The sequence below is a fragment of the Chiloscyllium plagiosum genome, unplaced genomic scaffold, assembly GCF_037043375.1.
Source record: "Chiloscyllium plagiosum isolate Xiang-an unplaced genomic scaffold, Cpla_swu_hap1 HiC_scaffold_21, whole genome shotgun sequence".
Taxonomy (NCBI): Eukaryota; Metazoa; Chordata; class Chondrichthyes; order Orectolobiformes; family Hemiscylliidae; genus Chiloscyllium; species Chiloscyllium plagiosum.
In genome coordinates, this window is record NW_028270159.1 from 4,405,340 (window position 1) to 4,418,418 (window position 13,079).

A 13,079-nucleotide genomic window follows, 5' to 3' on the forward strand; every position below is an offset into this window, starting at 1 on the left:
TCACAATTTTTAAAATGTGTTTTGTTGGTTCCTGCATGGACCATGATGAGTGGATATTCTCTCTCCCTCCCATCACTGTCACCAGGGCTACTTCAGGGCAAGAAAAGCGCAGCAGGTCAGGCAGCATCCAGGGAACAGGAGAATCGACGTTTCGGGCATAAGCCCTTCTTCAGGAATGCCCAAAAACGTCGATTCTCCTGTTCCCTGGATGCTGCCTGACCTGCTGCGCTTTTCCAGCAACACATTTTCAGCTCTGATCTCCAGCATCTGCAGACCTCACTTTCTCCTACTTCAGGGCAAGCAATGCAGAAATGTGTCACCCTCTGGAAGGAAAACGAGCAGTCAGGCAGGACAACTCAAGGAGGCAATGTTCCAACTTAAGGCTGCACCGAAAGACAAATCAGGGACAGAAAAGACAAGTGATGGAGGGAGAACGCCTGAGGGATCCAAGGGTTTGTTTATGTTCATGACATGAAATGCTCTTCTGAAGACACAGGGATTACCTACAGACAGGGGCCAAAGGACAAAATCCTCTTCACTCAACAGGGAGGGGTGTTTCAATGCTTCAGAATGACAATCAAAGGGTAACGGAATATTTTGGAAAGAAGATGCTGTTAAGGAAATGAGAATAGACCGATGGAAAATACTGACAATAAATCAAGACAGTAGTGGAAAAGATTTATAACATTGCTCAATAGTGTGACAGGAAACATTTGTCCAGTTTAAAAAAAGAACAGATCCCACATCAAGGATGGATACAAACCCAGCAGGGAATGGGAATGAAAGAAATGGAGCCAACTGGCTCTACAGCGAATTAGGGGATGATGTCCAGGAATACAAAGAGATTGGAAAAATAAGGAAGAGTGCAGTCAGCAAACACACAATAAAATGAACATGGTGCAGAGTTAGAAATCAAAGGTATCAGGTTTGGGATAGGATCCCAAAAGGATACACCTGATAAACATATAGACCATGAGAGCAAAATGGTAAAAATATTAAATAATTACTTTGCCTCCTTATTTACTGGGATAGCTAATATTACATTGAATTGTAGAGGATTAAAGACCATTCCCCCCTCAAGTTGGTGACAGCACTTATGCTCCATTCAAGCATCCTCTCATCTTTCTTCATAGAATCGCTACAGGGCAGAAAGAAGTAATTTGGCCCAATGAATTTTCTCTGAAGAATACCCCACCTCGAACTAGCCTCCATTCCCATAACCCTGCATTTCCCATGGCTAACCCACCCAGCCTGTACATCCCTGGACACTACAGGCAATTTAGCATGGCCAATCCACCTAGCTGCACATCTTTGGACTGTGGGATGAAACCAGAGCACCCGGAGGAAACCCACGCAGACACGGGGAGAATGTGCAAACTCCACACAGACAGTCACCGAGGCTGGAATCGAACCCAGGTCCCTGGTGTTGTGAGGTGGCAGTGCAAGCCACTGTGCCGCCTTATTTCACTGTAACTCTCTGTCCCCTTCTCCCTCGTTTGCTGCCGAATCCTTACCAGAATCCTTACCAGAATCACGGAGAGTTAAAGCACACAAGGAGGCCATCCAGCCCATTGTATCTCTACTGATTGTCTGAAGGAGAAATGCATCTTGTACCACTGCCCTGCCTTTTCTCTATATCGCTGTAGAATTCTCCTTCTTGAATGATGGTCCGGTTCCCTTTGGAAAGCTCAGTTATTCATTCCTTCCCCAGCTTGCCAAGCAGTACATTCCAGCCTCCAACCACTGACTGTGTGATAATATCTTTCCACATATCACTTCGCTTCTCTTACTCATTCCTTAATCCAGACCTTTGACTTATCTGTTAACAAATTACTTTGACTAACTATTCTGCTCTGGTTCTCGAAGCTTCTAATCAATGGAAACAGCTTGCTTTCTGTCTCCTGTCTGGATCTTTCATGGTTTTGACCATCTTCTCTCAGTCTTCATGCCTCCAACGTAAACAGTCCCAGTTTCTCCAGCACAACCTCATCACTGAAATTCCTTATCCCTGGAACATTCTCAGGAATTTTTTCTATGTTCTCTTTGATGCCATTCCAACCCTCCTTCAATGGGATGCCCAGAAGTGGACACAAAACTCCAACTGATGCTGAATCAGCTATTCATACAATTTAATAAAACTTCCTTGCTCTTGGATTCTATGCCACTATTAATAAAGCTGAGGGCATTGTTTGCTTTATTTACTGCTCGCTCCCAATATCCTGCCACCTTCAATGATCTGTGCACATATACACCTTGCTTCCTCTGCTCCGGCACCCCCTTTTTGAATTGTACCCCCCTGTTTTATCTTGTCATACAGTCATAGAGATATACAGAACAGAAAGAGACTCTTCAGTCCTACTCATCCATGCCAATCAAATATCTTAAATTAATCTATCCCATTTAACCCATATCTCTTCAAACCCTTCCTATTCATATACCCATCCAGATGCCTTTTCAATGTTTTTGTAATTGTACCAACCTCCACCACCTCCTCTGGCAGCTCAATCCATATACATATCACCCTCTGCGTAAAAATGTTACCCCTTAGGTCCCTTTTAAATCTTTTCCCTCTCACCTTAAACCTATGCCCTCCACTTTTGGACTCCACGACCTATCCAAGCCCCTCATGATTTTGTAAACCTCTATAAGGTCACCCCATAGCCTTCGATGCTCCAGGGAAAACAGCCCCAGCCTATTCAGCCTCTCCCTTCACGCCTTCTTCACTATCCGATCTACCTGTTACTCCACTTTCAAGGAGCTATGAACCTGCACTCCAAGGTCTCATTGTTCAGCAACACTCCCCAGGACCTTATCATTCAGTGTATAAGTCCTGCCCTTATTTGCCTTTCCAAAATGCAGCACTTCACATTTATCTAAATTAAACTCCATTCACCATTCCTCAGCTCATTGGCCCATCTGATCAAGATCTCATTGTACTCTGAGGAACCTTATTCGCTGTCCACTATGCCTCCAATTTGGGTGTCATTTGCAAATTTACTAACCACACCTCCTATGTTCACATCTGAATCTTTTAAACAAATGACAAAGGGCAGTGGATCCAGCACTGATCCTTGTGGCACCCCACTGGTCACAGTCCAGCAACCCTCCACCATCACCCTCTGTCTTCTACCTTCGAGCTGTTTCTGCATCCGAATGGCTAGCTGTCCTTCTATTCCATGTGATCTAACCTTGCTAACCAGTCTACCATGTGGAACCTTGTCGAACACCTTACTGAAGTTTCTCTCCATGTCCTCTCTGCTAAAGTGCTTTAGCTTCCATTTCTTCACATTGAACTTCTGTCACCTATCACCAGTTTTAAAGTTTTGCCCTGCCCTCCTCGTGCGTTACAATGTTTTTCAACTTTGAAAGTACCTTTTTTATGGACCAGGCCAGACCCCCTCAAACCATTTCAAGAAAGTAGCCCAGACCTTAACTTTGCTAGTTGTTTTAAGCAGGTGTAGAGGAGTTAAACCACTCAGTTTTAAACAAAACAGAATTTATTTGCAAGACGACCGAAGGAAACACAAACAAAAGAAAACAGAATAAAGAATATCTTAACCTATCCAAAAACCCAACAGATTATCCCAATTTAATGACTTTGTTCCAAATGCTTGCAACAATCCCCATAAACACCCTTTGGCACAAAAGGGGAAATCAAACACGATCTTACAGGAGAGATGTCAGAGAAAGGGAGGATCAGCATGGAGCTGCTTCTTTGGATCCAGTAGCTTAAAACTCACTGCCTGCTAAACCCAAATCAAGCCAGAACAAAGCTGAGCTGGAAGAACTGACCACTCCCTTTCATTGTACAAGTGTTGTTTTTTTAACTTGAAAGCCTGTTTCCTGAGGCAGTATCTGTTAGCTATAATCAAATTGGCATGAAAACCCTTCAAACTGGGACCTTTCAGAATCACTGTTTTTACAATCTCTCTGAAAAAAAAAAGCCAAGAACAGCATCACCTTGTTAAAGGAGCAGCATCTTCACACCTTGAACACCTAGATCCAGATCATTGATATCTACCAGAGAAAGCAAGGGTCCCAAGACTGACCCTTGACAAAATCCAATACAAATCTTTTTCCAATCTGAAAAGTATCCATTTGCGATTACTCTCTGTTTCCTGCCACTCAGCCAATGTTGTATTGATGTTACTACTGCCCCTTTTACTCCATGAGCCCTAACTGTGTTCACGTGTCTATTGTGAGGTACTGCTTCAAACACCTTCTGAAAGTCCACATACACCACATCCACAGCATTACCTTCAACAACCCTCTTTGTCACTTCATCAGAAAAAACTACCAGTGAGTTAGTTCAATGTGATTATCCTTTACAAAATCTATTTGTCCATGAGACTATTAACTTGGTCTGAGTTATTGTTTCTTAAAGTTTCCTTATTGCCCAGGGGGAACTGACTGGCCTGTAGCTGTTGAACATATTTTTCTGTGCTTTCTTGATCAAGGGTATAACATTTGCAATTCTCCAATCCTTTGTCACCATCCCAGTATAAGGAAAACTGGTAAATTGATTGGCACAATTTCCATTCTTACTTCCCTCAGTAACCTTGGATGCATCTTATCCAGTCCTAGGACTTGAAAACTTTCAATAGAGACAGCCTCTCCAATATCACTTCCTTATCAATCTTAAACTGTTCTGGTAACTGAATTACTTCCTCTTTGACCTGACCTGGGCAGCATCTTCTTCCTTGATAAAGACAGATGCAAAGTATTAATTTAATACCACAATCTTGTCCCCTGCCTCCATGTGTAAGTCCCTTTGTGATCTCTAGTCAGCCCCACTCTTTTTACTGGTTGTACACGCTGAGAAGACTTTTGCATTCCTTTCTTTTTTAACTGCCAGTCTCTGTTTGTATTCTCTCTTTGCTTCTCTTTTTCTAGTCCCCTTTGAACTTTCTTATTCAGCGAGGTTTTCTATCATATTGCCATCAGTGAAAGTCAAATTTAATTAACTTTAGTGACTTATTTCAAGAAGTAATAGAAAGGGCAGATAAGGGTAATGCAGTAGATTTAATATATGTAGACTTTGAAATACCCTTTGATAAGGTTCCACATGGGTAGGTCATTGGCCTGGTTGAATTATCACAAGACCATTTATCCAGAGACCCAGGTAATGTTTTGGGAATTCGGGTTCAGATCCTGCCAGGGCAGATGGCGGAATTTGAATTCAGTAAAAATCTAGAATTGAGAGTCAAATGAGGACCATGAAACCATGGACCATGTCAACTGTTGGAAAATGGTTCACTCAATGTTCTTTAGGAATGGTAGTCTGCAATCCTTATTTGGTCTGGTCTATGTGTGACTCAGACTCACAACAATATGGTTGACACAACTGCCTTCTAGGCAATTAGGAATGGGAAATAAATTCTGATCTGGCCAGTGATGCCCACATCCTCTAAATGAATAAAACAGAGGCACATAAGGTCAGAACACGCATAGTCCGGGGGTAGATACACAATAGGTCGAAAGCTGGTGAAGAAACAGAAAGCAGAGAACAGGGTTGACAGTTATTTATTTAGATGGAAAAATATCAACATGTAGTTTTTACATGAGGATTGTGGAGAAATGGTTGCTCTAATTGTTGTCAACTCCATTTTCCTTCCCAGACCAGGCACCCTAATCAAAAATCTGTCCAATCTGGTTGGAGCAGCTCCCTTGCTCACGCCAAAGGGTTCCAAAAATTCATGACCCTCTGAGAGAAGAAATTATTCCTCATCTCTGTCTTTAAAGAGACTCTGTCTGTAAACTGTACAGCCTCATTTTAGATTACCCCACACGAGAAACAACCTCTGAGTAGTCACCCTGTCCCAGCTCTCAGCATCTCGCTTCACGATGACAATGTTTTGGTTAGAATAACCTCATTCATAGGACGTGGCCATTGCTGGCAATTTATTTATTGTCCATCCCTCCTAACAGAGGGCAGTTAGGAGTCCACCACATTGCTGTGGGTGTGGAGTCACATGTAGGTCAGACCAGGTAAGGCTGGCTGATCTCCCTCCTTAAAGGGACATTGGTGAACCTGATAGATTTGTGACTATCAGCAGTCCGATGGGGATTATTCTTCAGTTCTTTATTGTTCTGAACTCCAAGGAATATAAACCTTTCCTCAACAGACAAATGTTCCCCTCAGAAATTGGCCAAGTTGAACCTTCTCTGATATGTCTGCAATGTTTGAATAAAGAGACGAGAGACTGTGCCCAATAGTCCAGGGGTGCTCTGAGCAATGCCCTGTGCAGCTGCAACAAGACTTCCCTGGTGTATGCACCCGCTGCAATAAAACATTTACTGCAGCATTTCCATTTGCCTTTCTTCTTCCTTACTGTAACTGAGTATTAACTATTTGTAACTCAATGACCATGACAAGTAAAAGCCTCTCTTTCCAACAGCTATCTGCTTTTACAAAATTCTTCCTGACGGTGACAGAAACCTCTTCACTCGCTAAGCAACCCCCCATTTCTCTCTCTGTCTGTGGCTGCTCTTTCTCTCCATCCCCATCTCTCTCTCTCTGTCTGTTCTCTCTCTCTCCATCCCCATCTCTCTCTCTGTGTCTGTTCTCTCTCTCTCCATCCCCATCTCTCTCTCTCTGTTCTTTCTCTCTCCATCCCCATCTCTCTCTGTATCTGTTCTCTCTCTCTCCATCCCCATCTCTCTCTCTGTGTCTGTTCTCTCTCTCTCCATCCCCATCTCTCTCTCTCTGTTCTTTCTCTCTCCATCCCCATCTCTCTCTGTATCTGTTCTCTCTCTCTCCATCCCCATCTCTCTCTCTCTCTGTTCTGTCTCTCCATCCCCATCTCTCTCTGTGTCTGTTCTCTCTCTCTCTGTCTGTGCTCTCTCTCCATCCCCATCTCTCTCTCTCTGTCTGTTCTCTCTCTCTCCATCCCCATCTCTCTCTCTCTCTCTGTCTGTTCTCTCTCTCTCCATCCCCATCTCTCTCTCTCTGTCTGTCTGTTCTCTCTCTCTCCATCCCCATCTCTCTCTCTGTGTCTGTTCTCTCTCTCTCCATCCCCATCTCTCTCTCTGTCTGTTCTCTCTCTCTCCATCCCCATTTCTCTCTCTGTCTGTTCTCTCTCTCTGTCTGTTCTCTCTCTCTCTCCATCCCCATCTCTCTCTCTGTCTGTTCTCTCTCTCTCCATCCCCATCTCTCTCTCTCTGTTCTCTCTCTCTCCATCCCCATCTCTCTCTCTCTGTCTGTTCTCTCTCTCTCTCTCCATCCCCATCTCTCTCTCTGTCTGTTCTCTCTCTCTCTCTGTTCTGTCTCTCCATCCCCATCTCTCTCTCTGTCTGTTCTCTCTCTCTCTCTCCATCCCCATCTCTCTCTCTCTGTCTGCTCTCTCTCTCTCTGTTCTGTCTCTCCATCCCCATCTCTCTCTCTCTGTCTGTTCTCTCTCTCTCTGTTCTCTCTCTCTATCTGTTCTCTCTCTCTGTCTCTCCATCCCCATCTCTCTGTCTGTTCTCTCTCTCTCTCTGTTTTCTCTCTCTCTGTCTGTTCTCTCTCTCTCTCCATCCCCATCTCTCTCTCTCTGTCTGTTCTCTCTGTGTCTGTTCTCTCTCTCTCTCCATCCCCATCTCTCTCTGTTCTCTCTCTCTCTGTCTGTTCTCTCTCTCTGTCTGTTCTCTCTCTCTCTCCATCCCCATCTCTCTCTGTTCTCTCTCTCTCTGTCTGTTCTCTCTCTCTGTCTGTTCTCTCTCTCTCCATCCCCATCTCTCTCTGTTCTCTCTCTCTCTGTCTGTTCTCTCTCTCTGTCTGTTCTCTCTCTCTCCATCCCCATCTCTCTCTCTGTCTGTTCTCTCTCTCTCCATCCCCATCTCTCTCTGTTCTCTCTCTCTCTGTCTGTTCTGTCTCTCTCTCTCCATCCCCATCTCTCTCTGTTCTCTCTCTCTCTGTTCTCTCTCTCTCCATCCCCATCTCTCTCTCTGTCTGTGCTCTCTCTCTCTCTCCATCCCCATCTCTCTCTCTCTCTGTCTGTTCTCTCTCTCTCCATCCCCATCTCTCTCTCTCTCTGTTCTCTCTCTCTCTGTTCTGTCTCTCCATCCCCATCTCTCTCTCTCTGTTCTCTCTCTCTCTGTTCTGTCTCTCCATCCCCATCTCTCTCTCTCTGTCTGTTCTCTCTCTCTCTCTGTTCTCTCTCTCTGTCTGTTGTCTCTCTCTATTTTCTCTCTCTCTCTGTTCTCTCTCTCTGTCTGTGCTCTCTCTCTCTCTCCATCCCCATCTCTCTCTCTCTGTCTGTTCTCTCTCTCTCCATCCCCATCTCTCTCTCTCTGTCTGTTCTCTCTCTCTCCATCCCCATCTCTCTCTCTCTCTGTTCTCTCTCTCTCTGTTCTGTCTCTCCATCCCCATCTCTCTCTCTCTCTCTCTCTGTTCTCTCTCTCTCTGTTCTGTCTCTCCATCCCCATCTCTCTCTGTCTGTTCTCTCTCTCTCTCTGTTCTCTCTCTCTGTCTGTTGTCTCTCTCTATTTTCTCTCTCTGTCTGTGCTCTCTCTCTCTCCATCCCCATCTCTCTCTCTCTGTCTGTTCTCTCTCTCTCCATCCCCATCTCTCTCTCTCTCTGTTCTCTCTCTCTCTGTTCTGTCTCTCCATCCCCATCTCTCTCTCTCTCTGTTCTCTCTCTCTCTGTTCTGTCTCTCCATCCCCATCTCTCTCTCTGTCTGCTCTCTCTCTCTCTCTGTTCTGTCTCTCCATCCCCATCTCTCTCTCTCTGTCTGTTCTCTCTCTCTCTCTGTTCTCTCTCTCTGTCTGTTGTCTCTCTCTATTTTCTCTCTCTGTCTGTTCTCTCTCTCTGTCTGTGCTCTCTCTCTCTCTCTGTCTGTTCTCTCTCTCTCCATCCCCATCTCTCTCTCTCTCTCTGTTCTGTCTCTCCATCCCCATCTCTCTCTCTCTCTGTTCTCTCTCTCTCTGTTCTGTCTCTCCATCCCCATCTCTCTCTCTCTCTCTGTTCTCTCTCTCTCTCTGTTCTCTCTCTCTGTCTGCTCTCTCTCTCCATCCCCATCTCTCTCTCTCTGTCTGTTCTCTCTCTCTCTCTGTTCTCTCTCTCTGTCTGTTGTCTCTCTCTATTTTCTCTCTCTGTCTGTTCTCTCTCTCTGTCTGTGCTCTCTCTCTCTCTCTGTCTGTTCTCTCTCTCTCCATCCCCATCTCTCTCTCTGTTCTGTCTCTCCATCCCCATCTCTCTCTCTCTCTGTTCTCTCTCTCTGTTCTGTCTCTCCATCCCATCTCTCTCTCTCTGTTCTCTCTCTCTCTCTGTTCTCTCTCTCTGTCTGTTCTCTCTCCTGTCTGCTCTCTCTCTCTCCATCCCCATCTCTCTCTCTCTGTCTGTTCTCTCTCTCTCTCTGTTCTCTCTCTCTGTCTGTTGTCTCTCTCTATTTTCTCTCTCTGTCTGTTCTCTCTCTCTGTCTGTGCTCTCTCTCTCTCTCTGTCTGTTCTCTCTCTCTCATCCCATCTCTCTCTCTCTCTCTGTCCTCTCTCTCTGTCTGTTGTCTCTCTCTATTTTCTCTCTCTGTCTGTTCTCTCTCTCTGTCTGTGCTCTCTCTCTCTCTCTGTCTGTTCTCTCTCTCTCCATCCCCATCTCTCTCTCTCCATCCCCATCTCTCTCTCTCCATCCCCATCTCTCTCTCTCTCTGTTCTGTCTCTCCATCCCCATCTCTCTCTCTCTCTGTTCTCTCTCTCTCTGTTCTGTCTCTCCATCCCCATCTCTCTCTCTCTCTGTTCTCTCTCTCTCTGTTCTGTCTCTCCATCCCATCTCTCTCTCTCTCTGTTCTCTCTCTCTCTGTTCTGTCCTCTCCATCCCCATCTCTCTCTCTCTCTGTTCTGTCTCTCCATCCCCATCTCTCTCTCTCTCTGTTCTCTCTCTCTCTGTTCTGTCTCTCCATCCCATCTCTCTCTCATCATCTGTCTCTCTCTCTCTGTTCTGTCTCTCCATCCCCATCTCTCTCTCTCTCTGTTCTCTCTCTCTCTGTTCTGTCACTCCATCCCCATCTCTCTCTCTCTCTGTTCTCTCACTCTCTCTGTTCTGTCTCTCCATCCCCATCTCTCTCTCTCTCTGTTCTCTCTCTCTCTGTTCTGTCTCTCCATCCCCATCTCTCTCTGTCTGTTCTCTCTCTCTCTCTGTTCTGTCTCTCCATCCCCATCTCTCTCTCTCTCTGTCTCTCTCTCTCTGTTCTGTCTCCCATCCCATCTCTCTCTCTCTGTCTGTTCTCTCTCTCTCTGTTCTGTCTCTCCATCCCCATCTCTCTCTCTCTGTTCTGTCTCTCCATCCCCATCTCTCTCTCTCTGTCTGTTCTCATCTCTCTCTGTTCTGTCTCTCCATCCCCCATCTCTCTCTCTGTCTGTTCTCTCTCTCTCTGTTCTGTCTCTCCATCCCCATCTCTCTCTCTCTGTTCTGTCTCTCCATCCCATCTCTCTCTCTCTGTTCTGTCTCTCCATCCCATCTCTCTCTCTCTCTCTGTCTCTCTCCTCTGTTCTGTCTCTCCATCCCCATCTCTCTCTCTCTGTCTGTTCTCTCTCTCTCTTTCTGTCTCTCCATCCCCATCTCTCTCTCTCTTCTGTTCTCTCTCTCTCTGTTCTGTCTCTCCATCCCATCTCTCTCTCTCTGTTCTGTCTCTCATCCCCTCTCTCTCTCTCTGTTCTGTCTCTCCATCCCATCTCTCTCTCTCTGTCTGTTCTCTCTCTCTCTGTTCTGTCTCTCTCCATCCCCATCTCTCTCTCTCTGTTCTTTCTCTCATCCCCATCTCTCTCTCTCTCTCTCTGTTCTCTCTCTCTCTCTGTTCTGTCTCTCCATCCCCATCTCTCTCTCTCTCTGTCCTCTCTCTCGTCTTCTCTCATCCCATCTCTCTCTCTCGTGTCTGTTCTCTCTCTCTCTTTCTGTCTCTCATCCCCATCTCTCTCTCTCTGTCTGTTCTCTCTCTCTCTGTTCTGTCCTCTCCATCCCCAGTCTCTCTCTCTCTGTTCTGTCTCTCCATCCCCATCTCTCTCTCTCTGTCTGTTCTCTCTCTCTCTGTTCTGTCTCTCCATCCCCATCTCTCTCTCTCTGTCTGTTCTCTCTCTCTGTTCTGTCTCTCCATCCCCATCTCTCTCTCTCTGTTCTGTCTCTCCATCCCCATCTCTCTCTCTCTGTCTGTTCTCTCTCTCTCTGTTCTGTCTCCATCCCATCCCCTCTCTCTCTCTCTCTGTTCTGTCTCTCCATCCCCATCTCTCTCTCTCTCTGTTCTCTCTCTCTCTGTTCTGTCTCTCCATCCCATCTCTCTCTCTCTGTCTGTTCTCTCTCTCTCTGTTCTGTCTCTCCATCCCCATCTCTCTCTCTCTGTTCTGTCTCTCCATCCCATCTCTCTCTCTCTGTCTGTTCTCTCTCTCTCTGTTCTGTCTCTCCATCCCATCTCTCTCTCTCTGTTCTGTCTCTCCATCCCCATCTCTCTCTCTCTGTCTGTTCTCTCTCTCTCTGTTCTGTCTCTCCATCCCCATCTCTCTCTCTCTCTCTGTCTCTCTCTCTCTCTGTTCTGTCTCTCCATCCCCATCTCTCTCTCTCTCTGTTCTCTCTCTCTCTGTTCTGTCTCTCCATCCCCATCTCTCTCTCTCTGTCTGTTCTCTCTCTCTCTGTTCTGTCTCTCCATCCCCATCTCTCTCTCTCTGTTCTGTCTCTCCATCCCCCATCTCTCTCTCTCTGTTCTGTCTCTCCATCCCATCTCTCTCTCTCTCTGTTCTCTCTCTCTCTGTTCTGTCTCTCCATCCCCATCTCTCTCTCTCTGTCCTGTTCTCTCTCTCTCTGTTCTGTCTCTCCATCCCCCATCTCTCTCTCTCTGTCTGTTCTCTCTCTCTCTGTTCTGTCTCTCCATCCCCATCTCTCTCTCTCTGTTCTGTCTCTCCATCCCCATCTCTCTCTGTCTGTTCTGTCTCTCCATCCCCATCTCTCTCTCTCTCTCTGTTCTCTCCTCCCTCCCTCTATCCGGATTGATGTCACATCCTGTTCCTGGATCCAGCTCCAGCTCCGGCTTTGGGGAATTCGCTTCGGATCCTCGGCTCCCGGTGCCCGCGGGGCTGACATGCAGCTGCGGCCGGGAGCCTGAGCGGGACCGAGGCGCAGAGAGGCGGGGCCGAGCGGAGAGAGCGGGAGCGGGAGCGGGAGCGGGAGCGGGAGCGGGATGGAGCCGGAGCCGGAGCGAGGGAGGGGGCGCGGCCGCGTCCGGATCCTCACCTCGGGATCCTACTGCTCAGCAGCCAACACAGCCAGGTATCGTCCCCCGGGGAGAGGGGGTCCCGGGGGAGAGAGGAGGTCCGGGGGGGGGAGGGGGTCCCGGGGGGGAGAGGGGGTCCCGGGGGGGGGGGTGCCTGGGGGGGGAGAGGGGGTCCCGGGGGGGAGAGGGGGTCCTGGGGGGAGAGGGGGTCCGGGGGGGGGGGAGGGGGGTCCCGGGGGGGAGAGGGGGTCCCGGGGGGGGGGGGTGGGAGGGTATCCCGGGGGGATCCCGGGGGGGGCGAGGGGGTCCGGGGGGGAGAGGGGGTCCGGGTGGGGGGGGGGAGGGGGTCCCGGGGGGAGAGGGGGTCCCGGGGGGGGGGGGGAGGGTATCCCGGGGGGATCCCGGGGGGGGCGAGGGGGTCCGGGGGGGGAGAGGGGGTCCGGGGGGGGGGGGGGGCGAGGGGGTCCGGGGGGGGAGAGGGGGGTCCGGGGGGGGGGGGGGGGGGTGGGGGGGGGGGGGGGGGGGGGGGGGGGAGGGGGTGTCCGGGGGGGGGATGGGGGGGGGGGGGGGAAGGTCGGGGGTCCGGGGGGGAGAGGGGGTCCCGGGGGGGGGGGGGGGGGGGAGGGGTATCCCGGGGGGATCCCGGGGGGGGGCGAGGGGGTCCGGGGGGGAGAGGGGGTCCGGGGGGGGGGGGGGGAGGAGGGGGTCGGGGGGTCGGGGGGGGGGAGGGGGGTCCGGGGGGGGGAGATCGGGGAGCGGAGTGGAGAGGGGGTCCGGGGGGGGGAGAGGGGGTCCGGGGGGGGGGGAGGGGGGTCGGGGGGGGGAGGGGGTCCGGGGGGGGGGGAGCGGGGGGTCCGGGGGGGGGGAGGGGTCCCGGGGGGTGGGAGGGGGTCCGGGGGGGGGGG

General features: G+C 49.2%; 1 protein-coding gene across 1 annotated transcript in view; it reads left to right on the top strand.

Annotated features, from left to right (window-relative positions):
- The first annotated feature begins 12,098 nt into the window (after nt 1-12,098).
- Nucleotides 12,099-13,079, top strand: part of olfm1b (olfactomedin 1b) — a 35,971-nt gene continuing 34,990 nt past the window's right edge. The window contains exon 1 of the mRNA XM_087998145.1: nt 12,099-12,230. The gene's annotated coding sequence lies outside the window, so the exon portion shown is untranslated. The remainder of the gene's footprint in view (nt 12,231-13,079) is intronic.